Consider the following 26,566-nt stretch of genomic DNA (forward strand, 5'->3'; position numbering starts at 1 on the left):
ATGCAACTCCACTGGCCATACTAAAAAAGAAGCTTATAAATTAACCCAAAGAAACACATTCTTGTTTTTATAGAAAGAACTTGGCAAAAGTAGGGCCTGTCATATATTTAGGGGTAGATATTAATCATAAAAATGTTTTAATATCATGTTGGATAGGATAAAAAGACCACCTTTTTGTGGACAAGCTGTAATTTTAGAAGAGGGATGAAAAACATCACAAACTAATGCAAAACAGAAAGACAAAAAGGACAAGTCAAGAAATGTAAAATACAAGCAAAAGATAACATTTAGTCCATAGAGGCAAGTTCACAGAAATGGGCAGAGGAAAAACAGTGAATACAGACATATGCAGCAACATTCCCCTGTGATTATTACCAGTCCTCTTCATCCACTTCTTGCCAGAAAGCCTTCTGTCTTGCCATGCTCACTACCATTGTTATCCTCAGTGAAAAAAAGAAACCAAATGTGGACTTTACTTATGCAAATTATTTACAGTCATTAGATGAAGAATTTACTGATTTTCCTTCCTGCCTCTGTTAAAGTATTTTTAAAAGAACAGTGATATTCTCAGAATATGATTACTTGCAAGTGACTATTTGGCTTCTATCTGAGAAGATAAAGCTATTCTAAAACTCTAAAGCTGTAATTCAACTGGGTTTTGATGTATCAAGAATGTTGTGCCAAATAGGATACAGACCCTTAAACTAAAATGAAATGAAGAATCCCAGAGCTTTTGTGATCTCCAGGCATTCTCTGACACTAATCATTGCCTCTCGATAAACTGAAAATGAATATACTGAATTAATAAAACAATTTCCATGGAGGCTATCAAATGAAAACAATATAATTTCAGTTTAAAATAACTGCAGTACAAAGAAAATTCCATTAAGCAAGTTAGAATTTTTGAGTGTTTTCTGTGTTATGTTTAGATTCTAGTAGCAAATTTCTGTAGGTTATCTTCTTAGATGCACTGATAAAAGATATTTGCTAGTTCTACTCTAATAACATTGAACCACGAAAAACATAAATACACTATATATGTAAATATATATGTACACAGTAAACAGTGTTTACTTTGACCTGAAATAAGAGATATAACTTTAAATGCATCGATCAAGCGGACCTCTCTTGAGTTACTCCACTGATCCATGGCAACATTACTACTCTCTGACTTATTATCTTTCTCAACTTTTTTCTATACAATTCAGATCTGTGGAGATGGTGGAGGTACAGAAGCCTGAAAGAGGTCAGGTCTGGTGTCAAGATCATTGAAAAGAGGCCAGAGAGCTTGGGAGGCCAGTTGGCCAAAGCCTACTAAGCTAGTCCAAACTTTCCTCTTTACAAAGATAATTCACAATAACTGAAAACCTATAAATCTAGATCATTTGGCCCAGTAGCTTTAAAAGCTATACTGAAGCTATATGATAGGTATATATAAGTGTTCATTATATGGATGTTTAAAATCTTCTGTAATAAAAAGTTAAAAGTAAAATAAATATATTGGCATATTCTATGTATGAAATACCAGATTATTATTATTATGGTTCGGGCTTTAAAATGTAAAATTGTGAGTCAGTGAGAAACAGGGCACAGAGAATTATCTCTGTTTCTCTGGTATAGATTACTACCTCATTCCTTCACTGTGAAATACACCAAATTCATTATGTTTTCTAACTAAAACTCAAAAATGCCAGGGCAATAGAAGAAATCAATTATAAATTTGACTATATAAAATTTGTTTTTAATCTTTGAATGGCAAAAAAACACCATAAGCAAAGTCGAAAGACAAATGAAAACACCGGGAGATATATTTCCAAATATACATTACAGGTAAAGAACTAATATCCCTAATATACGAAGACCTTAATAACTGAAGGAAAAAAAGACCAAAAATCTTAGCAAAAAATGGAAAAAGACATGTATAAATGTCCCCATATATCTATATATGGCTCTTACAGATCTGAAAGATATAAACTCAACTCACAGGAAAAATACACATTAAAACTATACTGAGATACTATTTCTTTGCACTTCAGATTGGCAAAACTCAAAGGCTTGACAATATACTCTCTTGGTAAGGCTGTGGAAAAATAGGCAGTCTCATATACATTGCTGGTGGGAATGCAAAACAGTACAACAGCAGTGAAAGGGAATTTGGTGACATCTAGTAAAACTACATACATATCCATTTTACCCTTTGACCCAATAAACCCGCTCCTATATTAATCCTGAAGATACACCTCCAACAACAGAAAAAGACATATGCACAAGGTTATTCACTGCAGCACTCTAAAGTTGCAAAATATTACCTGGATAGCCAAACACAGAAGACAGGATGAATAAACTGGCAAACATACATAGAAGAATGATGGCAATCTCTATGAATTGATATGGAGTGATTTCCAGGGTATATTTTTCAGTGAAAATCACTACGTGCCCAAGTACTTATATAGACAGTATGCTACCTTTTGTGTTAGAAAAAAGTGAAATAAGAAAACATAGAGCTTCCCTGGTGGTGCAGTGGTTAAGAATCTGCCTGCCAATGCAGGGGACACGGGTTCGAGCCCTGGTCCGGGAAGATCCCACATGCTGTGGAGCAACAAAGCCCGTGTGCCACAACTACTGAGCCTGCATGCCTAGAGCCCGTGCTCCACAACGAAGAGTAGCCCCCGCTCGCCGCAACTAGAGAAAGCCCGCGTGCAGCAACAAAGTCCCAATGCAGCCAAAAATAAATAAGTAAAATAAATTTATTAAAAAAAAAACCATATCTGCTCATCATTACCAAAAGAAAAATCAGAAGGATAAACAAGAAACCAATGAATGTTTTACCTACAAAAATGGAGTGTTGCTTTTGTTTTGTTTTTGTAGTGGTATAGATGAAACAATTCTGAAATTATTTTAGGTGATACTCATTTAGAGCAAATGCGTAAGAATGTTGGTACTGTTAGGAGCCCATGTTCTCACTACAGAACAAGGGAGAATTGGAGAAATCAGTGTGAATTCATATTCTAAAATATACATCCAGGTTCAAACATACATCCATGAGCATATGCATGCAAATGTGTATATACATACGTACGTGTGTACGTATAAAGACATATTTTCTAGCTCTGTCCCCTCACAGGGCTCAGAAGTAAATACATCAAGTAGCAATGTACATACTGTGTGTCCAGATCTTGGTTCCTACTGTCATTCCCCATTCCCCACTCAAAGGGGCCAGGGCTTCTAGGAGAAATGACTGACTCTAGGCTAGGCAGAGAAGATAAACAATGAGTTGTCTTATAAATGATGAAAATAATGAAGTGATTAAGAAAAAGTGATGGGGACATGAAAAACGAAAGGAGGCAGCATGAAAAGAAGAGGGTCCCACTGGTGAGATCTGAGAAAATTTGAAGGCCAAAATATTTAAGGACAGTAATGAATTATTAATCATCAGGGAAAAAATAGGAATCCATGAGTTTAATAACTAATAATATATATAGAAAAATAAAAGGGCTCTTATTACAGTAGGATGCTGAGTAATGACTGGTAAAAGTAGGAGTTCTGGAGTTAGAAAAAACCATCATTTTAGAACCATGGTTCAAGCAAGCTATCATCAATGGATCCTACATATAGTGGATGACATTTTGATGAAGAGTGGGTTTAATTGTCTTAAAGTATCTCCTCACGGATTGCTTATTAGTTGTAAGGGAGGAGAGTAACACAGTGGAGAAATCAGACAATGAAACAGGTGGTTAAATTTTATATCACAAATAAACAGCAGATGGACATTGAAAGAATACACATATATGCATATGTATTTATAAATATATACACAGAAACATTCATTTACAAAGTGAATAATAAAGCATTTGAGGACAAATGGTTAGCAATAGGTGAATCTGGAGTGAGGGTACATCGATGTTCTTTATATTATTTTTGTAACTTTTCTGTAAGTTTGAAATTATTTCCCCCTAAAATCATTATGTTCAAAATATAACATATTATTTTTCTCCCTAAATTCTATTTTTTTAAATTAAACTTTATTTATTTATTTTTGGCTGAGTTGGGTCTTTGTTGCTGGGCGCCGTCTTTCTCTAGTTGCCGCAAGCGGGGGCTACTCTTGTTGCGGTGCACGGGCTTCTCATTGTGGTGGCTTCTCTTGTTGCAGAGCACAGGCTCTAGGCGCATGGGTTTCAGCAGTTGTGGCACGTGGGCTCTAGAGCACAGGCTCAGTAGTTGTGGCGCACGGGCTTAGCTGCTCGGCGTTACGTGGGATCTTCCCAGACCAGGGATCGAACCTGTGTCCCCTGAATTGGCAGGCCAATTCTCAACCACTGCGCCACCAGGGAAGTCCACTAAATTCTATTTTTTCTTCTATAATTTCTACATAGTGGAACAGGACCACTGTCAACCAGTCATCCAGCTAGAAACTTGGCAGTTAACCTAGATTACCCAAGGGTTTCAATTCATTTCCTTCCTTTCTTTCAACTCCCAAACCCAAAGGGACATATCCTAAGGGACTATCTTGTATATCTGTCCTGTTTTCTCCAATCATACCAAACTGGTTCAGGTCCTAATCATTCAGCATTTCTCCTCTGATTTACTGTTACAATCTACTAATGATCACCCTTTCTCCAGCCTTGGCTCTAAATCTCTCTAACCACCGCTACAGAGTGCCCTTTCCCACATGAAACCTGATCATGTCAGTCTCTATATTTCTCAACTGGTACTGAACATCGGCAGGAAAGAATGCACTGGGTCAACTTAAAAATCCCAATATTGATAAAATACACTGCTTTGGATCTTGAGATCCAAATAAGCAAAAATGATTGCCCAGAGCCTTAAGAGCTAGTCTAACATAATTGTAAACTTAGTCATGAAACAACTGCAAGAGCCATCTTGGACCCAATCCTAAAGCAATTGCTATTGAGCAATATATTCAGTGCCCGTTTTACACAAATAACATGAGATGGGACCTCTGGAAAAAGAGGTCATTAAAAGGAAAGAATGGAAAGAAAAGGTAGGGAATAGAAGGGAGGAAGGGTCAAGTATTGAAAAGTGAGCAGGGAAAAATAGAGAAGGTAACAGAAAGAAAGGGAAAAGAAAAAAAAATCTATTCTCTAGGATTTCAGGATAAAACATAGATCTGTCTCATGGTAAGATGTCAACCTTTTGAGAATTAACTAGCCCTCTTAATTGTTACTAATGGAACAATTTCTTTATGAAATTCTACGTTCTTTATGAACAGTTGACATTTTATCAGAAGTTACTTGAGAGCAGTATTATTCATAATCAAAGTATATTCTACAAGCACTGAAAAGTATAAGCAGTTCAAGGAATCAATATAGACCCATATACTATATAAAACTATATACATATATAATATATATGCATATATTATATACAAAAGCTATGAAATATATATTTGTATCTCAATTCTAGGATCCCACTTTTATACCCATATTGTAGATTTTAGATATCAGTAATAGATTCAAATAATTTTCATGTGGCACTTTAAGCCTCACAATAAAGATAAATAAAACATTTTATTTTATAAATATAAAATTTCTTTATATTTTGTACTAAGAATATAAAAAAAAGATAGCAAATATATATTAAAGAGTTCATTAAACAATTTAGTTCCTCAGGGCAAAAATCTTACTTCTTATAGCTTTTTTCCAGTTTATAGAAATTATCATCCTCTTTTCCTAGAACTGGAACGTTTTTATGAAACTGTACTTTTAGGCAGTGAAAACAAAATCAAAAGGAAGAAAACTAAATATAAGTACTGAAGATTAAATAAGTCTTGGCATGGTCTGCTCTCCCCACAAAAATTTTGTTTTCATCACCATATTTACTCTTTCAGTAACAAGTAACATTTGTCCTTCAAACTTTAATTTAAAAATCTTGGGACTTCCCTGGAGATCCAGTGGTTGAGAATCCGCGCTTCCGGACTTCCTTGGTGGCGCAGTGGTTGCGCGTCCGCCTGCCGATGCAGGGGACACGGGTTCGTGTCCCGGACCGGGAAGATCCCACATGCCGCGGAGCGGCTGGGCCCGTGAGCCATGGCCGCTGAGCCTGCACGTCCGGAGCCTGTGCTCCGCAACGGGAGAGGCCACAACAGAGAGGACCGCGTACTGGAAAAAAAAAAAAAAAAAAGAATCCGAGCTTTCGATGCAGAGGGTGTGGGTTCGATCCCTGGTTGGGGAACTATGATCCCACAGGCCGTGCGGTGCGGTGAAAAAAATAATAATAAAAAAATTTTTTAATAAAAATCTTAACTGTTTGTGCATGCGTGTGGAGGGGGTGGGATGGTGGGGGGAGAGAGAGACAGACAGAGAAGTAATACCAAAGGTCAATTCAGTTGACAGATGGTCTCTTTTGCTTGGATTTCTATAGGTCTAAGCATGTAAATATACTGTCCAATAGTACAGTAAAAACTTTTATATGCCACAAAGTTGTTTAATTTACTCTCCATACATATTGCTTAAAGAATTAAATGACAGTTGGGGCTTCCCTGGTGGCGCAGTGGTTGAGAGTCCACCTGCCAATGCTGGGGACACAGGTTCGTGCCCTGGTCCAGGAAGATCCCACATGCCGCGGAGCGGCTGGGCCCGTGAGCCATGGCCGCTGAGCCTGCGCATCCAGAGCCTGTGCTCTGCAACGGGAGAGGCCACAACAGTGAGAGGCCCGCGTACCGCAAAAAAAAAAAAAAAAAAAAAGCTTTCCTTCAACCAACTCTGGCCGAAAAAGGAAGCCCTTTTTCCAGAACGCCCACTTAGATACAGCAAAGCACAGGATAATCTACTGATGTCAGAGGAAGGTAAAAAATCTTTAAAAGATTTTTTTTAATTATAAAAGATTTAAAAAATAAAACAAATAGTAACTGCTCTCATAAAGTATGAATTCTGATTGGTTCAGAGGTAACTACAAAAATTCACTCATCTGGGGTTTTTTGGACTAGGCAATGATACAGTTAAGAAAGAGCTAGGGATACCATAAGGAGAAAAACAGCTTCCTACAAAACATGTGGTTAAGACCAAATATAAAAGAACCAACTGAAAGGTCAAAAAGTATGTGGAAGGAAACAAGGAAAGAAAGGGAAGGAAGATGGAAGGAAGAGAGAACAGACTATGACAAATAATCTCAGCTATCTAGAAGAGGAATGAACCAAAATATCCTAATCTGTATTTAAAGACCCAAAATGATTATGTAAAAAATTAAAAAGCAAACAATTAAATCAACTTAAATTAAAAGGACCTGTACTTCCTTCCCTATACATTTTGAAATCAAATAATTCTTTAACTCACCTTCTGCTTCAGCATATAGACATATTCACGACAATCCTTCATTCAGTCAAGAGATACTGAATCTTTACTTTCAAAATATGATTCTGGGTTAGGCTTTTTAAAGCTCCTCCCCGACTACACACAAAGAAGATAATAAAACAGCTTTAGAGCTTATATTTCAGAATTCCCCTCCCCCATTCCCTTTCCTTCTATATCATGTATGTTGTATAACACTTTCCATTTACAAGCTCTTAGGAGAGCAGCGGTCTTCTTTGTTTTCATTTATATAAAGCACACACACAACAAAAATGTCCTCAGGCGAAGATAGAGCTGATGTTTGACCAAATTAGGAGCAAATGTACCTGAGCCAGAAACTTCCTCCTAAATTCCCTATTTCCCCCAACTTAGGCATAGATCCTATTTCTAAACGGAGGAGTTTAGCTTTCTTAGGATGCTACGAAGCAGCCACAGTCATCTCACAACCAGATTAATATACTTAAAGATACCTTTTAGTAGAGGTCTTCATAAAACTGAGGTGCAAGGGACATTCCTACCACTGGGAACACAAGACCCAAACGATATATCCTTTGTAAGACTAGGAAAAAAACAGGCACACCTTCTCCCACTCTTTTTCCCCAGGTCAAAACAAAACAAAACAAAACAAAAACCAGAACAGAGTGGCTAACAGTTAAAGTTTAAAAAGAAAATGAAAATGAAAAGCTGACATCCTAGTGTTTCCAATTTTTTTAAAAAACTGTTGTTAGTGACTACAAAATCTCTCCTCAGACCTACAGCAAAAACAGCACACTTACCTGCTCCATTCCCTTTTTCTCCCCCCTTTTAAGTCAATAATTTTGGTGATGGCTCTAAACTCATAACCTTTTATGTAAACTCTATTCTACTTTTCAAAAATAAAGTCTATATGCTAATAAAATATGTAATCAATCAACTGAATACTAAGGGTTATATATTATCATTAACATGACATCATTTTGCTTATATTCTATCCTTCAAAAACATAAGTAAAAATGACTTAAGGCCGATGCTTGTAACAAGAAATGGCAGCTAACATGAATTTAGCTTTTACTTACTATGTGCCAGACACAATATTAAGCACTTTACAAGCATTACCTCATTTAACTCTTATGAACGTCCATTAAATACTATCAATAAACCCATCTAACAGATGAGGACATAAGAAATTAAGAAATTTATACTAGGGCAAACAGCTGTACGCAATGACACCAAGATTTAAACCAGGAAGTATGACTAAGTTTGGAAACTGAACCTTAATACATATTACACACTGCAGTTATCCCCTCTTATATCTACTTTTAATATTTTATACAGTTTTTTAACATATTGTCAATAAAGACTGATGCATAATTTGACCTCAAAACAAGAGCCAAATAAGTGATATTCAGGATCAAAATCAACTCAATGATATAGTCATAGAAACGGTAAGCTCTAGACAATAAACCAAAAGTCTAAGGGAAAAAAAAGAAAAAAGTTTCACAACATGGGTTAAAGTATGATTAAAATGATTCATATTTTTAAGTCGCAAACTTTAAGTATTATTTCTTAAAATAAAGAAAAATTGAATTAAATTTTTAAATCTCAATTCTCCAATTTGTAGTGCTACTTTACTTTTCAACTTATTTTTTCTGATTATAAAAACCTTTTAAATCTGGTAATTTAAGCTTCACATTAAGTACATCTGCACTTTTTATACTGCACTGAGTTCCCTTCTTTGAACTTTTTAAACTCTCTTAATATATGTTTCTAGAAAGAATACATTCTACAGACTTTCATTTGTGGGTAATAGTTTTCTAAATGACAAAAAATGCTATACTATTTTTCTCATATATAGTCTAAAGCCCAAAATCTAGTCATAAATCTATTCCCAGAAGTTTTCAAACAAGGGAGTAAATTATAAACAAAACTCTTAGCTCAATATCCTCGTAATGCAAAATACTAAGAGTTTAAGTTTAAAACTTCCTCTTTGCCATATCAATGCAACATTGCTTTTTTTCTACGAAAAACCATTACCATTTGTTCAACTATAAGAATGAATTCCCCAGTCCACTCTATGTGTGTCAAAAGGAAGTTTTAAATCAAAAATTTTGTATGGTTTCTATTAAACTACATTCCCCTAGCAAGTATAAAGGGATATCACATAGAAATTCTATTGAATTCATACTCATTTAATTTCTGTACAGTATGAGGGAACTTTGAGTTCCAAACCTACTGAGATTTAAAAATAAGTCTCATCATTTCTAATAATAACTAAACTAAAATGTATGATATATATTTATAGTAATTCACAAATAATTATAATTTTAAAACTCCTTATAAAATTCAGTCATGTAATCAGATGCTTTAGAAGTACATGCTCAATCTACCCTAAAGGAGTTAAGACAATCTTTTCTCAATGAATTTGAGATTTTCTTAGACTAAATTTACTAAAACACTGTTATTCCATGTGCTAAACACACACACACACACACACACACACACACACACACACACACACACACACACACACACACACACACACCCCCATTAGATTAACTTATATAGATAATGCCAACTAGGTCAAATCTTGCTTCCAGAAACACAACTATACCGCCTTCCAAAACAAAGATTACAAAAATGAATCCATAACACTTTCCAATTATCTTTCCATCAATACAAATATTGAGAACTACTAGCTGGTAAATGAAGTATACATGATTGTGCCACTATATTCTGTAAAAGTAACTGTAATTGGGCATTTCCCTTAGCCAATTTGGTATACTAAATATCTTCACAAATGTCTGATAATTTCTCACACTTTATAACTTAGTTGTAGAAAGTGACCACAGAAAAGCTGATAAAATTAAAGTACTCAATAACCTACGACCCTTGCTCTTAACTATTTTAGGGAAACGAGGGTAGGCCTTTGGATATTTTATGAGAAATACCAGGTTTTACTCAGCAAAGTGAAAATTCAGGTACCACTTGAAGAATTCTACATAGGATTAAAAAAATAACAAATTTGATGAAATGGAACAAAATTAACTCCTCTTTGCTTTAAAAAAAAGGAAATGATAAGAGATTTTTCCTTTTTTTAAGGGTGAGGGGGTACTTTCTGATTACAAAGCTATATGGCACAAAAGTGAGAAACTTCTGCTTAGAGTTTAAGACTAAAGCTTCCTGAATATTAAATAATTTATATATTTTTCCACTTAGCATATTTTCTTCTTTCTTCATTCTTATAGTCTACGTAGGGAGCTTCAAAATGGCTTCCAATAACCTCCCCTCCTGGGATACACATCCCTGTGTAAGTGTGTACTGGACCTCTCCTTAAGTGTGGACTGGACCTAATGACTCACTCCTAGTGAATGGAATAGGGAAAAAGTGATGGGTTGCCACTTCCAAGACTACACTACAAAAACCAAAGGCTCACACAGCAAGGACTAGTAGGTTGCTGGCAAACAGCCAACATGAGGAACTGGGGCCTTCGGCCCGACAACCAGTGAGGAACTAAGTACTGCCAACAAGCATGTGAGTGAACTGCAGGCAGATCCCCCTCTAGGATTTTCAGATGAGACCAGCCCTGGCGGACGTGTCAAAGGTAGCTTTGCAAGAGACCCTGAGCCAGAGGACCCAGCAAACGGCACCCAGATTCTTGACCACAAGAACTGTGAGATAATGTTTGTTGTTTTAAGTCACTAACTTTTGGGGTAATCTGTTATGTAGTGCTATGGCTTGAACTGTGTCCTGCTCAAAATTCATATGTTGAAGTCCTAACCCCCAGCACCTCAGAATGTGACCTTATTTGGAGACATGACCTTTACAGGGGTAATCAAGTTAAACTGAGCTCATTAGGGTGGGCCCTAATCCAATATGACTGGTATCCTTATAAAAAGGAGAAATTTGAACAAAGAGACAGACACACATAAAGGGAAGACAATGCGAAGAGCTATGGAGAAAACGTGGCCATCTATAGGTCACGGAAAGAGGCCTGGAACAGATCCTTCCCTCATAGATCTCAGAAGCAACCAATCCTGCTGACACTTTGATTTTAGACTTCTAGCCTCCAGACTGTGAGACAATAAATTTCTGCTGTTTAAGCCATTCAGTTTGTGGTAATTTGTTGTGACAACCTTAACAAATTAATACATGTAGCAAAAAGAACTAATACATACACTGAATTCAAAATGACTTTTATTGGCAATACCAAAATTAGCCTCAATGCAGGACTCAAGTAGATGGACAAAGCTTCTAAGTCTTTATTCTGAAAAAAGACATAAGGTTGTATCAGAAAATCTTAGACCACAGATTTTTTTTTTTAAGTTAGCTGGGACTCCTGCAATCATATAATGTAATTGACTCATTTCAAAAATTGACGCTGCTGCTGCTGATGCGCCAGGAATTGTTTTGAACACTTAACATATATTAATTCCTCACAAGAACCCTCTGGGGCACCACTATCATCAATTCCATTTTTAAGATGAAGAAACTGGTGTAGTAAACCGAGCTACACAGAGAATAAGTGATTTATCCAAAATCATAGTTAGTAGTTGAGGTGGGACTAAGCCTAATGGTCCTTTCTTCTACCTTCAAATCTTTTCTCGAAAAAGGCAAATAGAAAGGCTTTTCTTTTACTTGCTGTATTCAATCTTTGTAACACTGCTACCTTAGAAGTATATATTTGACTATCTACCTGCCCTCCTCCTCTACCTACATAGTTACTCATTTTCTTCCACTCCCTGAAACCTAAAACACTACCTTTCAATTCCTAATACTTTTCTTGCATCTAGGTTAATCATTTTTATATACTAGAACACAAGATTTCACTTCCACACAGTTTGGAAAAACAGCTTTAGCTTAACATTTAGAAAAACACCTTTAGCTTAACAAATACACCTGGAAGGAGTAATACTATATTATTGGTCATCTGCATTTTACTAGGAGTAAGTCAGATCCTTTTCAGAGAACAGGTCTTGAAACAAAGATGGCAAGACAGCCACTGCAAACTTGTGCAGGGAATCAGAGTTTTTTTCTGGAATATTTGGGATTAGGTACTTAAGAGTAAGCCTTTCTCTGGGAGTCTGAATTAGAAGATATAAATCATGGGCAGTGGTGGCGACCACGCTTCCCATGACAAAGAATGGAAACATGGAGAAAGCCAAAGAGAGTGAGACATGCACAGGAGAGGCATGCCACTGAGAGCTTGAGAGAGACCTGACTACATTTGATTCCTGGGTTCTCCTTGCACAGCCCAGCTGCATTTCTGCCCTGGATCCTTTGGTGTGCCCAAAAGGCTGATAACTTCCCCTTTCTGCTTAAGCTAATTTGAACTGAGTCACATGCAATCAATAGAGAACTAACATGGTCAAAAAGATACCCTCTCTACAGCTCAAGAACATTATCGAATGACTAGTAATTCAAAAAAAAAAAGAGGAGAACAGAGCACTCCATGTAGTACCATGGCTACAAACAAAAGAACTGATTAACAGAAGCCAAGGTTTAAACAGCTATTTGGAAGACTTTCCAGACATTGGTGGAACAGGAAAAAGAAGTTGCAATTACAAAAGACTATACCCTCTATCTTCCATTTGGGATTTTTTAGTTCTTCTAGTTAAAAAAATCCCATCATCTATATACTTGCTAGGGGTGTGTAAATTATTACAACCACTTTAGAGATCAATTTGGAAATATCTAGAAAAGTTGAAAGTGCAGATTTCATACAACCCAGCAATCTTACTACTAGGTGGCTACTATGGACTGAACTGTGTTCCCCCAAAATTCATATGTTGAAGCCTTAACCCTCAACATGACTGTATCTGGAGATAGGGTCTTTAGTAGGCTATTAAGATTAAATGAGGTCATAGGAGTGGGGCCCTAAACTGATATGATAAGAAGAGGTAAAGGGAGATCTCCCTCTCTTTCTCCTTTTCTTTGCCTTGTGAGGACAAAGCTAGACGGTGACCATCTACAGGTCAGAAGAGAGCTTGCACCAGAATCCAACCACACTGACACCCTGATCTTGGACTTCCAGCCTCTAGAATTGTTGAGAAAATAAATTTCTGTTGTTTAAAAATAAATAAACTTTTCAGTAACAATAGAGCAAAGTAAAATACTAAAACTCAGGCAACTAAGTAGCCATAGTACTCTCAAGTGCCTCACAACATAGTTCATTATTCAAACTAGTCACTCAAAGTTACTATAATACAATAAAGAGTTCCAAAGCCTGTGCTTACAACTAGATTTTTCCAGGAAAAAAAGGAAAAACTTTAATAACATGATTTTATTCTATGTAGGTGTCTACAATAAAAGTATGATGCTTTAAAGCCAGAACTGAAACTGAAATATATTCCAATATATCTTTTTTTTTTTTTTTTTTTTTGGTGCAAAAAACTAAAAGCCATCCAGGAAAGGAGGTTTGTCTAGTTTACCCAGTCATCAGTGGTAAAAAAGGATTAAAACCCAGCCTTTCTGAGTCACAGTTCAGTTACAATGCAACGAGGCAGCAAAGATTATCATGATTCTGTTTCTGGCTTCTTGTTCAACAGACAAAACAATCCTAAAACTGACCTGATTCTATGTTCTGGGCTGGCATGAACCTGCGTAGAAACAATAGGAGTGGCAGGCACTTTCTTCCTGAAGCAGACGTGGAGAAGTATTATACCTGTGATGAAAGAAAAAAAAAAGAAAGCCCAGTTTATTTTCAGAATGTTTTTTATGAGTTGTTCATTTCCTACTAATTCTCTCTTTACCTCCTTATTTCTTGCCAATGGCTTCATACTGGAACACAAGACAACACTTTAAGATAGATAAAATCTGCTCTTCAAACTTCAAAGGAGAATATAGAGTCATTCAAAACTGATCTCTACAGACCATCTGGTTCAGCTTTTTTATTTTACTGGTGAGGAAGCCGAGACCAGGAATAGTTATGCAAAGAATCAACGACAACACAGTTATTTAGTGGCAGAGCCAGGTTCAGAACCTAATTCTTCCCACTCTAGTCCAGTATTCATCTGTACATCATAGATCACAATGTCTCTTTTTGGAGAACCAAATATGAGCAAAAAAGAAAAAAAAATCATGTTATTTCTCTAGGAGTAGTTGAAGATAAATGTGGTATAGAGCTGAATCGATATGTTCTAAGTTAAAATAAAAAATAGGGCTCCCCTGGTGGCGCAGTGGCTGGGAGTCCACCTGCCGATGCAGGAGACGCGGGTTCGTGCACCGGTCTGGGAGGATCCCGCATGCTGTGGAGCGGCTGGGCCCGTGGGCCATGGCCGCTGGGCCTGCGCGTCCGGAGCCTGTGCTCTGCAACGGGAGAGGCTGCAGCAGTGAGAGGCCGCATACCGGAAGAAAAAAAAAAAAAAACAGTGCTTCCTCACTCAATGGTTATAATCCAACCTCGAGTTATTTAGCATGTCTCATATAGGATATTTAACTATTTCTTTTATTTACCATTCAATATTCCAAAATGAAAACACCAGCACACGAATGATGAGATATAGGTTCTGGTCTTTCTTAACTTTGCTCTTAACAAGTTCTATGCCCTTAATCAATTACTTCTTTGGTTCCAAAGCTCCTTTATTCAAAAATGAGGAGCTTGGGGACTTCCCTGGTGGCACAGTGGTTAAGAATCCGCCTGCCAATGCAGGGGCCATGAGTTCGATCTCTAGTCCAGGAAGATCCCACATGCCATGGAGCAACTAAGCCTGTGTGCCACAACTACTGAGCCTGTGCTCTAGAGCCCACAAGCCACAACTACTGAAGCCCATGCACCTAGAGCCTGTGCTCCGCAGCAAGAGAAGCCACCTTAATGAGAAGCCCACGCACTGCAACCAAGAGTAGCCCCCACTTGCTGCAACTAGAGAAAGCCCGTGTGCAGCAATGAAGACCCAATGCAGCCAAAAATTAATAAATAATTTTTTTTTAAAAAATGAGGAGCTTGGATTAATCCCCATGGGCTTTCTAAGTCTAAAAAGTTATGCCTAAGAATAGATTCATCTTTTAACGACATTCTGCTTTTCTGATCAACTATTTGTTTTTGTGATATGTTTGTTAATCTCTGTAATCATGTTAGTACAATAGTTCAAACATCAATATTTGTTTTTGTCATGTTTGTTAATCTGATCAACTGATCAACTATTTGTTCTTGTCATATGTTTGTTAATCTCTGTGATATTAGTACAATAGTTCGAACATCAATAATATTGCCCTCAAATATACAGTTAGTTCTTATTCAAAAACCTAGTTTCGCAATAACCTAGTTTTGCTGTCTATCTCACTACTTATGAAAAAGTATTTTTAAAAATCTACCTCTGGTGGTCTTCCCTGGTGGCGCAGTGGTTAAGAGTCCGCCTGCCGATGCAGAGGACACGGGTTCGTGCCCCGGTCAGGTAAGATCCCACATGCCGCGGAGCGGCTGGGCCCATGAGCCATGGCCGCTGAGCCTGCACGTCCGGAACCTGTGCTCCGCAACGGTAGAGACCACAACAGTGAGAGGCCCGCGTACCGAAAAAAAAAAAAAAAAAAAAAGACTAGCTGATCATGGTTTGTGCCCCGGTCCGGGAAGATCCCACATGCCGTGGAGCGGCTGGGCCCGTGAGCCATGGCCACTGAGCCTGCGCGTCCGGAGCCTGTGCTCCGCAACGGGAGAGACCACAACAGTGAGAGGCCCGCATATCTCAAAAAAAAAAAAAAAATTAGTTACAAATGATTACTGTTTTGGCCTTTCTCACCTTCTGAGATGACCCACACTCTGTCTGTGGAGTGTGTTTCTCTCTAAATAAATCCACTTCTTAAAAAAAAAAAAAAATCTACCTCTGGGACTTCCCTGGTGGTGCAGTGGTTAAGAATCCGCCTCCCAAAGCAGGGGACACAGGTTCGAGCCCTGGTCCGGGAAGATCCCACATGCCACAGGGCAACTAAGGCTGTGCGCCACAGCTACTGAGCCTGCGCTCTAGAGCCCACAAGCCACAACAACTGAGTCCACGTGCCACAACTACTGAAGCCCGTGCACCTAGAGCCCGTGCTCTGCAACAAGAGAAGCCACTGCAATGAAAAGCCTGCGTGCTGCAACGAAGAGTAGTCTTAGCTCGCCACAACTAGAGAAAGCCCATGCACAGCAACGAAGATCAAATGCAGCCAAAACGATAAATAAATAAGTTTATTTAAAAAAGAAATCTACCTCTTAGGTGGTTTCTAAGAAAAATTCTGAACTATTTTCCCAAATCATTCATTCAGTTATTCAGCCAAGTTGTTATTGAGTGGCTTGTCAGATGGCAGACACATGCTTAATGAGATATAAGATTTTAAAACAAGATCCCTCTAGTGAAATTCTGAGTGATGTTTGGGATTCAACTGGCAGTGAGAAAGTAGGCAGAAATGATGACATGTCTCCTAAATCGTAACATGAGAATATACCTGCACTGTTTTTTTAATATATTAACTACCAACTTACGTAAAACATGTTGGTTGTCACCCAACACGAGAACCTAAATATAAGTTGCTCATGTTTTACTGATTTGCTCTTCCCTGTCCTATACGCCACCTCTCTCATCTTCAGTCCTCTGTAATTGCTATCCTATGTTTTGTGTTTATCATTCCTCTGATTTTTAGAAAGCATACCACATATGTACATATCCTTCAACAACACTTTCATTGTTTTTCATTCAATATTATGTTTTCAAGATGTATTCATGATACATATGCAACTAAATGTTGCATATAGTTGTAGTCCATTCATTTCAGGACAGAATAACTCTACATTGTGTAAATACACCATGACTGAATTATTCATTCTCTTTATGATAGCACCTTATTTTCTCCCCAGGTTTTGTTTCGTTTTGCTATTATGAACATTACTGTTATGAAAGTTCTCATACACATCTGTTCCACATGTGCCAACGTTTCTCTTAAGTACTTGCCTAGGAGTTGAGGAATATATGTGTTTTCAATTTTTTCGTGAGGTCGCCAATTTTTCTTTTTCCCAAAGTGTGTTTAGCAATGTATAATCTCATCAGCACCAGGTAGTTCATATTGATCTACATGCTCTCCAACATTTAGTAATGCCAACTTCTTAATTTGGGGGTGTAAAACCATCTAACTGTAGTCTTAATTTGCATTTTTCTGTTGATTAATGATACTGAGCATTTCTTCAGGTTTAGTGGCTAACTCATGTTTCCTCTTTTATGAAATGCCTCTTTATTTCTATTGGCCACTTCCTCCTTAGTTTTTTGCCCTTTACTTATTATTTCATAGAAATTATATATGTATTTTGGATGCTGATTATTTGGTTTTATCCATTTTGAATTACCAGGTACAGCCAAGTATTGAGATAAAGAAGCAGAAAGAGCAGAAAGCCAGACAGAACTGGAAACAGCAAGCTAGAATACCACTGCTTTTCTCAATCCATTTTTGTATTTTATTACAATCTACAGATGTCTTAAAGTACCAGAAATTTAAAATGGTGTATTACTGATCCTGTTTTGTAATCTTTTAATATAAATTTAGCCAAGGGCAAATGCTTTGATATGATTTCAGTGCATTCTAATTACAATATGCAATATAATATAATTTCAGGTATCCATTTTATACAAATCAAAATTTAAATCACATTTTAGACAGAGTTACATTTTGACTCTGACATTTTAAGTGTTTTTATTTCATGCTTTGGTTTGCTCCAATTTAGAATAAGTTAGCTTTATTGTCAAAACGTTGAGTATGAATGTATATGTACATAGGTATAAAAATTGAATTTCAAAACTAAATTATATAAACAAGAACAAGAGACCTGTATTCCAGGCTTGGCTAGACAATTAGCTGTACCTCCTTGGCCTAACTATGTCTTTAAGTTGGTTTTCTTATACCTAACATGAAAATTGTGCTGGTAAATTCTAAGGACCTTTGAATCATACACTTTGAAGATCAATGAGAAAAAAATTTTTTTCCAGATATCCCCAAAAGAGTTTTAGGAATCTCTTCCCGAGTGTTAAGTAAACTGGAGAGAGTAACAAAAAGCTAAATATCTGAAAAACAAAAGTTAACAAGCAGGGCTATAGCCCTCCTATGGCTTCTCAGGACTCTTGGCAGATCACCTGATGAACAGCATCACACAGAAAAAAAAAATTGGAAGCCACATAAAATCCGAGATCACTCTACAATGCTGGCGTTGACTCCTATGTACGCAATCAGAAAAGAACTTATAGAACCACACTCACCCACTTACCTGAATCTGTACCCTTCTACTGTGCTTAAACTTTCTGAAACCACATCAAAGTCTAACTCTTTCACTTTAATACTAGATGTTATGTCCCTACTATTCAAGGAAGTTGCTCTAGTAAGTCCCACTTCTCTTTCCTTTGTCATCAATTTCTTAATTTTGCCCTCCCAATAAAAGCAGAACCACTGGTGTGTGTGTGTGTGTGTGTGTGTGTGTATTTCCAATCATTAGAAAATAAACAACATCAGCAGCAAAGCTTTTGACCCCACACACCCCTCTAGATTATGGCCAATTTCTTTGATTCCCTCTTCAGTGAGAAGTCAGAAAAGAGTTGTCCTTACGGTCTTCAAGTATTCTTCAGTTCGAACTGAACATACTCCAATTAGACTTTTGATCCCGAACACAGCACTGAAACTCCAAAGTCACCAGTTACTTACATATATATTGTAAAATCCAAAAGCCAGTCAGATCTCATCTTTCTTGCCCTATCTGCAGCAATCGGCATGACTCATCAAGCCCTGATACACTTTCTTTACCTGGCTTCCAGAACAAAGACTCTCCTAGTTTCTCCTGGTTTCATCCTATCTCACTGGCCACTCCTCAGCTTCCTTTGCTTATTTCTCCTTTTCTCCATGATCGCTGAAGTTCAAGTTCCGACTCTTCTTTCTAACCCATCAGCAAATACTACTGGCTCTATATACAAAATATATCCAGAATCTGACTACTTCTCATCATCTACGTAGAAACTGTAGTAGTAACTATCATCTCTCACTAGGATTTTTTTCCATAGTTTAGTAACTGGCCTCCCAACTTCTACCCTTGCCCTATTTCAGCCCTTTTTCATCAAAGCAGCCACAGTGATCCTGATAATCTTACATAAATCATATAATGTAACATCTGTGCCCAAAATCTCCCAATGGCTTCTCATCTCATAAACGCCAAAATCTTTAAAACGGCAAAATAGAACCTACATAATTTAGCCCCCATTACCTCTGACCTCATTTCCTACTGACCTCCTTGCTATTCCTTATACAGGCTAGGCATACTTCTGCCTCAGAGCCTTTACACTTACTGTTCTCTCTGCCTCAAAGCTATTCTGAGATGATTATCTCCACCTGCCTCACTCCCTTGCTATCTTCAGATCTTTGCTCAAATGTCTGAGTTAACTCTTTCCTATTCGGTCTATTTTAAACTGTAACTATTCTGCTCCAAGCATCCCTAACACACTTCCCTGATTTATTTATCTCCAATGTTACTAATATTCGTTTATTTCACTTCTACTCCTGTTTGTGTATTTCCTCCCCCAAACACATAAAATCCACAAGGGCAAGAGCTTTGTTTTGTTTCCTGCTACATCTTCAATGCTTAGGAAGGGGTCCAGCACATAGTAGGCATTCAATAAACATTTTTTGAATGAAGAAATGAATAGTTACACTCTTAGGGCTAAATATGACAATCTTTCTGAGTTTACAAAAGAAAATAAATAATCAGGAGACAATAGCTAGATTCTTGATGTAAAAGAATCATTCTAATATTTCTTCAATAGTTAAGTGATAACAACAATAACTCAAAGACTTCAGTAGATGTTGTAGCCAATACTTCCATAAACTTTAAGTAACCACTATAATAAATGGTTCCCCGCCCCCCAACCCCCGCCAGATTAGGTTTTAGTCTCTGGCTGTCCACAGGGTGACATTTATTTCCCATCTGTTATCATATTCAACAATGGTTAGTTTGCAGAGCCGCAACACACATAGGAAAATATTATTAAAATGTTCATTCCAAACTTGTTCCAGATAAATAACTGAGCTCTTTATAAATAAAGAAAGTCTAAAAATAAAGGACAGATATTTTTAAGTGTTTTAACTATTTTGTTTGGAAATAGTTTCAAACTTACAGAAAAGTTGCAAATATAAGAATACAAGAATCACCCTTATACTCAAAGTCACCAATTGTTAACGTTACCTTCTTTATTTTGTCATTTGTGCTCATAAACTTTCTTTCCCTTCACACAGACACACTTGAGCTGTCTTTTTTTTCCCTAAAGCAACTGAGGATAAATTATGTATATCATGGTTCTTTGAGCCTTTGCTTCAATGTGTATTTCCTTAGAGATATTCTCTTTCATAACCACAGTACAGTTATTGTCAGTAATTTGAACATTGCTACAATATTTGTATTTAAGATCAGTACTCCAACTGAAATTTCAATTAATCCAATGATAATCATTTTATAGTATTTTTCTCCCCACCCAGTATAGGATCCAGTCCAGGGTCAGGTATTGCAGTTCATTCAATACCTAGGCTTATCTTTCTTAAGCCTCCCATAATTTGAAACACTTCCACAGCCTTTATCTTTTATGACATTGTTTTCTGTTTTGTTTTGTTTTAAGAGTACAGCCTCCTCCCCTTTTTATTAAGTAGAATGTTCCTCATGTGGGGTTTGTCTATTGTTTCCTCCAGATTCAGGTTATGTAGTCTTGGCCAGAATACTACACAGATGACGATATATCCCCTCAGGGCATCATATCTAGATTCACGTAGTACCCATGTTGTTGTTGGATTTCACCAATGCATAATCCCTATTTTATACCTTGCAAATAATACACAGGTGGTGGGGAGACACTTTAACTCTATGGAAATACCCTGCTCCTCATCAATATTTCCCCCCTAGATTCTGTTATGATTCTTGCCCTGCCTAATAAGAGCTGCAAAATGATGATTTTTCCAACTCTAGAATTCAGAATTCTACTGTAAGCATGAGAGCTCTCTTCTTTATTTGTCCATTTATTTACTAGTTTATTATCTTATGGGTAATGGATTCCTATTTTTAATGGTTCATAGTTCATTACTAATCTGATGACTAGACCAGTAGGACCTCCAACAGGCTTGTGACATGCTCCCATATTTTTCAAAAACATTTTATTTTCTAGCATTAAAAAAAAGGTACAGATTCACCTGGTATATACCCTTGCAATCAGCCATTCCTCTGAGGAACTCCAGTTCCTTTGTGTTGGGAATACTATTAGAGACCGAGATTGGGGGGTTGGTGTGCCCACTGCTCTTTGCCTTTTACTTGGACAGAACTACTAGGAAATACATGCATGCATATACACATATGCATGTAAATATATATGTGTTCATACATACATATGCATGTGCATATGCACATACATACTGGTTTCAAAAATAATAAATTTAAGCTGATACCTTCAATTCCAATCCATCCCCACAGGATTCATTTTTCCCTTCTCCCAATGCATATTTGTATGTCCCTCCTTCCTCAGGTCCTAGCTTCAACAACCTGAAAACATTTACTCAATCCATAATACACCTAAAAATGACCCAGAGTTGCTTTGTCCATATCACTACAAAAAATAAACTCTAGAGGAAACAGTTCAGGATTTGTTTGCAATCCCTCTCTCTTACCGCTACCCAGGATGAGGGTAAACAGTCAAATATTATGTTAAAAAATTACTTAGAGTCACTCTTTCTTCCCCTTCAATGTAAGTATAGTACTAATTTATGGTACAATCAGGTTCATTTGTTCTGGTGGTTTAGGACTTTCCCCATTCCCATCTTTATTTTCAATATGGAAGATAATATGCTTTGAAAACTCAAAACTATATAAAAAGGTATATAGCCTTAAGAAGTGTCATTCTCTCCCATAAATCTTTGTTCCCTACTGCCCCTTCTTTTTGTAAAGTTAAGCAGATATGAGTGCATTTTACCACCACCCCCCCCCGCCATTTTTTCACGAAAGATAGCAAACTAATATGTGTGTTTACACTAACCAGCTCAATCGAGACTGGAGGAAGCTCTTCCCAAATTAATTTATAAGACTAGCAACACCTTAATACCAAAACCAGACAGAAACATTAAGAGAAAAGAAGACTAGAAATCCAATATCCTTTCTGAATACAGATGCAAAAAATTTTAACAGAATATTAGCAATATATAAAAGGGATATTATTACATCATGACCAACTGAAATTTACCCTGGAAATATAAGGCTGGTTCAACATTCAAAAATTAATCAATATAATTCACCATATCAACAGAATAAAGAAAAGCCCATACGATGATTTCAATAGATGCAAAAATAGCATTTGACAAAATTCAACATTCATTCATGATTTAAAAAACTCTTAGTAAACAAGGAATACAACGGAACTTAAGCTGATAAATGGCATCTTTAAAACAAATACAGGGACTTCCCTGGTGGCACACTGGTTAAGAATCTGCCTGCCAATACAGGGGACACAGTTTCGAGCCCTGGTCCGGGAAGATCCCACATGCCACAGCGTAACTAAGCCCGTGCGACACAACTACTGAGCCTGCACTCTAGGGCCTGCATGTCACAACTACTGAACCCGCACGCTCCAACTACTGAAGCCCACGCACCTAGAGCCTGTGCTCCACAACAAGAGAAGCCACTGCAATGAGGAGCCCATGCCCCGCCACAAAGAGTAGCCCCCACTCACCCCAACTAGAGAAAGCCACGTGCAGCAAAGACCCAACACAGCCAAAAATAAAAATAAATAAATAAATAAAACAAATACAGCTAACATCATACATAATGGCGAAGGACTGAATGTTTTCTGTCTTTAACATTATACTGGAAATACTAGCCAGTGCTATATGGTATGAAAAAGAAATAAAAGGTATACATTACTATGGAAGAAATAAGACTGTCGTTATTCCAGGCAACATGACTGTCTATATAGACAGAAAATCCCAAAGAATCTACAAAAAACAACAACAAAAAGCCTACTAGATATAATAAGGGAATTTAACAAGGTTGTAGTATACAAAGTCCAATATATAAAGATCAATCATGTTTCCACATATCAACAATGAAACACTTGGAAATTACATATTTATATTGGGTTGGCCAAAAAGTTTGTTTGGGTTTCTCCATTAAGATGTTATGGAAGAACCTGAATGAACTTTTTGGCCAATCAACTACATTGCCATTTATAATACCACCACCAAACCATGAAATTCTTAAGGATAAATCTAACAAACTATATGCAAGATTTGTATTTTGAAAACCATAAAACACTGATGAGATAAATCAAAGATGATGTGAGTAAATGAAGAGATATCCCATATTCACGGACTGGGAGACTCAACATAGTTAAATTATCACTCCTCTCCAAAATTTATCTACAGATTCAATGCAACCCCAATCAAAACTCAGGTAGATTTTTTTTTTTTTTTTTTTTTTGGAAACCATCAGAATGATTCTAAAATTTACATAGAAAAGCCAGGAAACTAGAATAGCCAAAACAATTTCAAAACAAAACAAAACTGGAGTACTCATATTACATGATACCAAGATTTATTATTATAAAGCCACAGTAATCAAGACAGTGCAGTACTGGTGAAAGGACAGAAACCTAAATCAATGGAAAAGAATGATTTCAGAAACAGAGATAGACATACATGGTCAAATGACTTTTGACAAAGATGTCAAGCAACTGAATGGAGAACAGAAAAGCTTTTCACCAGTGCTAGAACAATTGGACATCCACGTACAAAAATCCAAAACAAAACAAAAAAAACTCAATCAACCCATACATCACATTACATCCAACCTTTAACTCAAAATGGATCACAGACCTAAATGTAAAACCTTAAACTTATCAAACTTCTAGAATAAAACGGTGCTAGGGCTTCCCTGGTGGCGCAGTGGTTGAGAGCCCGCCTGCTGATGCAGGGGACACGGGTTCGTGCCCCCGTCCAGGGGGATCCCACATGCCGCGGAGCGGCTGGGCCCGTGAGCCATGGCCACTGGGCCTGCACGTCCGGAGCCTGTGCTCCACAGGAGGAGAGGCCACAGCAGTGAGAGGCCCACATACCACAAAAAAAAAAAAAAAAAACGGTGCTAAATCAGTGACTTTGGGTTAGGCAAAAAGTTCTATGGGATATAAAGCACAAACCGTAAAAGATAAAACTGAGAAACTGGATTTCAACAAAATTAACTTCTGCTGGGGCTTCCCTGGTGGCGCAGTGGTTGAGAGTCTGCCTGCTGATGCAGGGAACACGGGTTCGTGCCCCGGTCCAGGAAGATCCCACATGCCGCAGAGCGGCTGGGCCCATGAGCCATGGCTGCTGAGCCTGCACGTCCGGAGCCTGTGCTCCGCAACGGGAGAGGCCACAACAGTGAGAGGCCCGTGTACCGCAAAAAAAAAAATTAACTTCTGCTCTTCAAAAGACACTGTTTTAAAAATGAAGCCACTATTTTAAAAATGGGAGAAAGTATTTGTAAAACAAATACCAGCTAAAAGACCGGTATTTCCAAAATATATAAAGAACTCTTATAACTCAATAATAATAAAATAAGCAGCCTAATTTTATTTATTTTTTGGCCGCATCTTGTGGCTTGTGGGATCTTAGTTCCCCAACCATGGATTGAACCCACGCCCTCGGCAGTGAAAGTGCGGAGTCCTAACCACTGGACCACCAGGGAATTCCCAAGAAGCCTAATTTTCAAAAGAGCAAAAGATGTCAATACTTCTAAAATAAACCAGATGTAGATGGTAAACAAGCAGATGAAAGGATGTAAATATCCTTACTCATGAAAAGCAAATTAAAACCATTTTTAATAATGCTGCTATGAAAATCAGCTTTTTTGCAGACATATCCTTTCAGTTCTCTTGGATATATACCTAGGAATGGAATTTACAGCTCATAAGGAATAAGTTTAACTGTGTAAGAAGCTAACCAACTATTTGCTAAAGTGGCTATACCATTTTACCAGCAATGTATGAGAGGAAACTTCTAGTTGCTCCACATCCTCATCAATCTTAACACTGTGAGACTTGATTCTTGGACATGCTAGTGGGTGTATAGTAGTATCTTCATGTTTGTTTGTTGTTTTTAATATATCTTCATTGGAGTATAATTGCTTTACAATACTGCGTTAGTTTCTGTTGTACAACAAACTGAATCAGCCATATGCTTACATATATCCCCATATCCCCTCCCTCTTGAGCTTCCCTCCCACCCTCCCAATCCCACCCCTCTAGGTTGTCACAGATCACCAAGCTGATCTCCCTGTGCTATAATGCTGCTTCACACTAGCTATCTATTTTAAATTTGGTAGTGTATATATGTCGATGTTACTCTCACTTCAACCCAGCTTTCCCCTCCCCTCACCATGTCCTCAAGTCCATTCTCTACATCTACGTCTTATTCCTGCCCTGCCACTAGGCTCATCAGTACCATTTCTTTTTAGATTCCGTATATATGTGTTAGCATACAGTATTTGTTTTTCTCTTTATGACTTACTTCACTCTGTATGACAGTCTCTATGTCCATCCACCTCACTACAAATAACTCAATTTCGTTTCTTTTTATGGCGAGTAATATTCCATTGTGTATATGTGCCACATCTTCTTTATCCATTCATCTGTCGATGGACATTTAGGTTGCTTCCATGTCCCGGCTATTGTAAATAGGGCTGCAATGAACACTGTGGTACATGACTCTTTTTGAATTATGTTTTGCTCAGGGTATATGCCCAGTAGTGGGATTGCTGGGTCATATGGTAGCCCTATTTTTAGTTTTTTAAGGAACCTCCATACTGTTCTCCATAGTGGTTGTATCAATTTACATTCCCACCAACAGTGCAGGATTCCCTTTTCACCACACCCTATCCAGCATTAATTGTTTCTAGATTTTTTGATAATGGCCATTCTGACCAGTGTGAGGTGATACCTCCTTGTAGTTTTGATTTGCATTTCTCTAATTAGTGATGTTGAGCAGCTTTTCATGTGCCACTTGGCCATCTGTATGTCTTCTTTGGTGAAATGTCTATTTAGGTCTTCTACCCATTTTTTGATTGGGTTGTTTTTTTGATATTGAGCTCCATGAGCTGTTTGTATATTTTGGACATTAATCCTTTGTCCGTTGTTTCATTTACAAATATTTTCTCCCATTCTGAGGGCTGTCTTTTCTTCTTGTTTATGGTTTCCTTTGCTGTGCAAAAGCTTTTACGTTTAATTAGGTCCCATTTGTTTATTTTTGTTTTTATTTTCATTACCCTAGGAAGTAGGTCA

The 26,566-nt window shown here is 37.4% G+C and overlaps 1 protein-coding gene across 8 annotated transcripts in view; it reads right to left on the bottom strand.

Annotated features, from left to right (window-relative positions):
• The window catches only part of WDFY3 (WD repeat and FYVE domain containing 3), a 264,702-nt gene that overhangs the window by 217,723 nt on the left and 20,413 nt on the right, over window positions 1-26,566 (bottom strand). For 6 of the 8 annotated variants that reach the window (XM_073805422.1, XM_073805421.1, XM_019926664.3 and 3 more), the window contains exon 2: window positions 13,854-13,947. The exons of 1 other annotated variant lie outside the window; for it this stretch is intronic. The gene's annotated coding sequence lies outside the window, so the exon portion shown is untranslated. Of the gene's footprint in view, window positions 1-13,853; window positions 13,948-15,596; window positions 15,746-26,566 lie in introns of all 8 variants that reach the window. One more of the 8 variants, XM_073805419.1, reaches the window with a different exon arrangement.

The sequence above is a fragment of the Tursiops truncatus genome, chromosome 5 (genome assembly GCF_011762595.2).
Source record: "Tursiops truncatus isolate mTurTru1 chromosome 5, mTurTru1.mat.Y, whole genome shotgun sequence".
NCBI classification, from domain to species: domain Eukaryota; kingdom Metazoa; phylum Chordata; class Mammalia; order Artiodactyla; family Delphinidae; genus Tursiops; species Tursiops truncatus.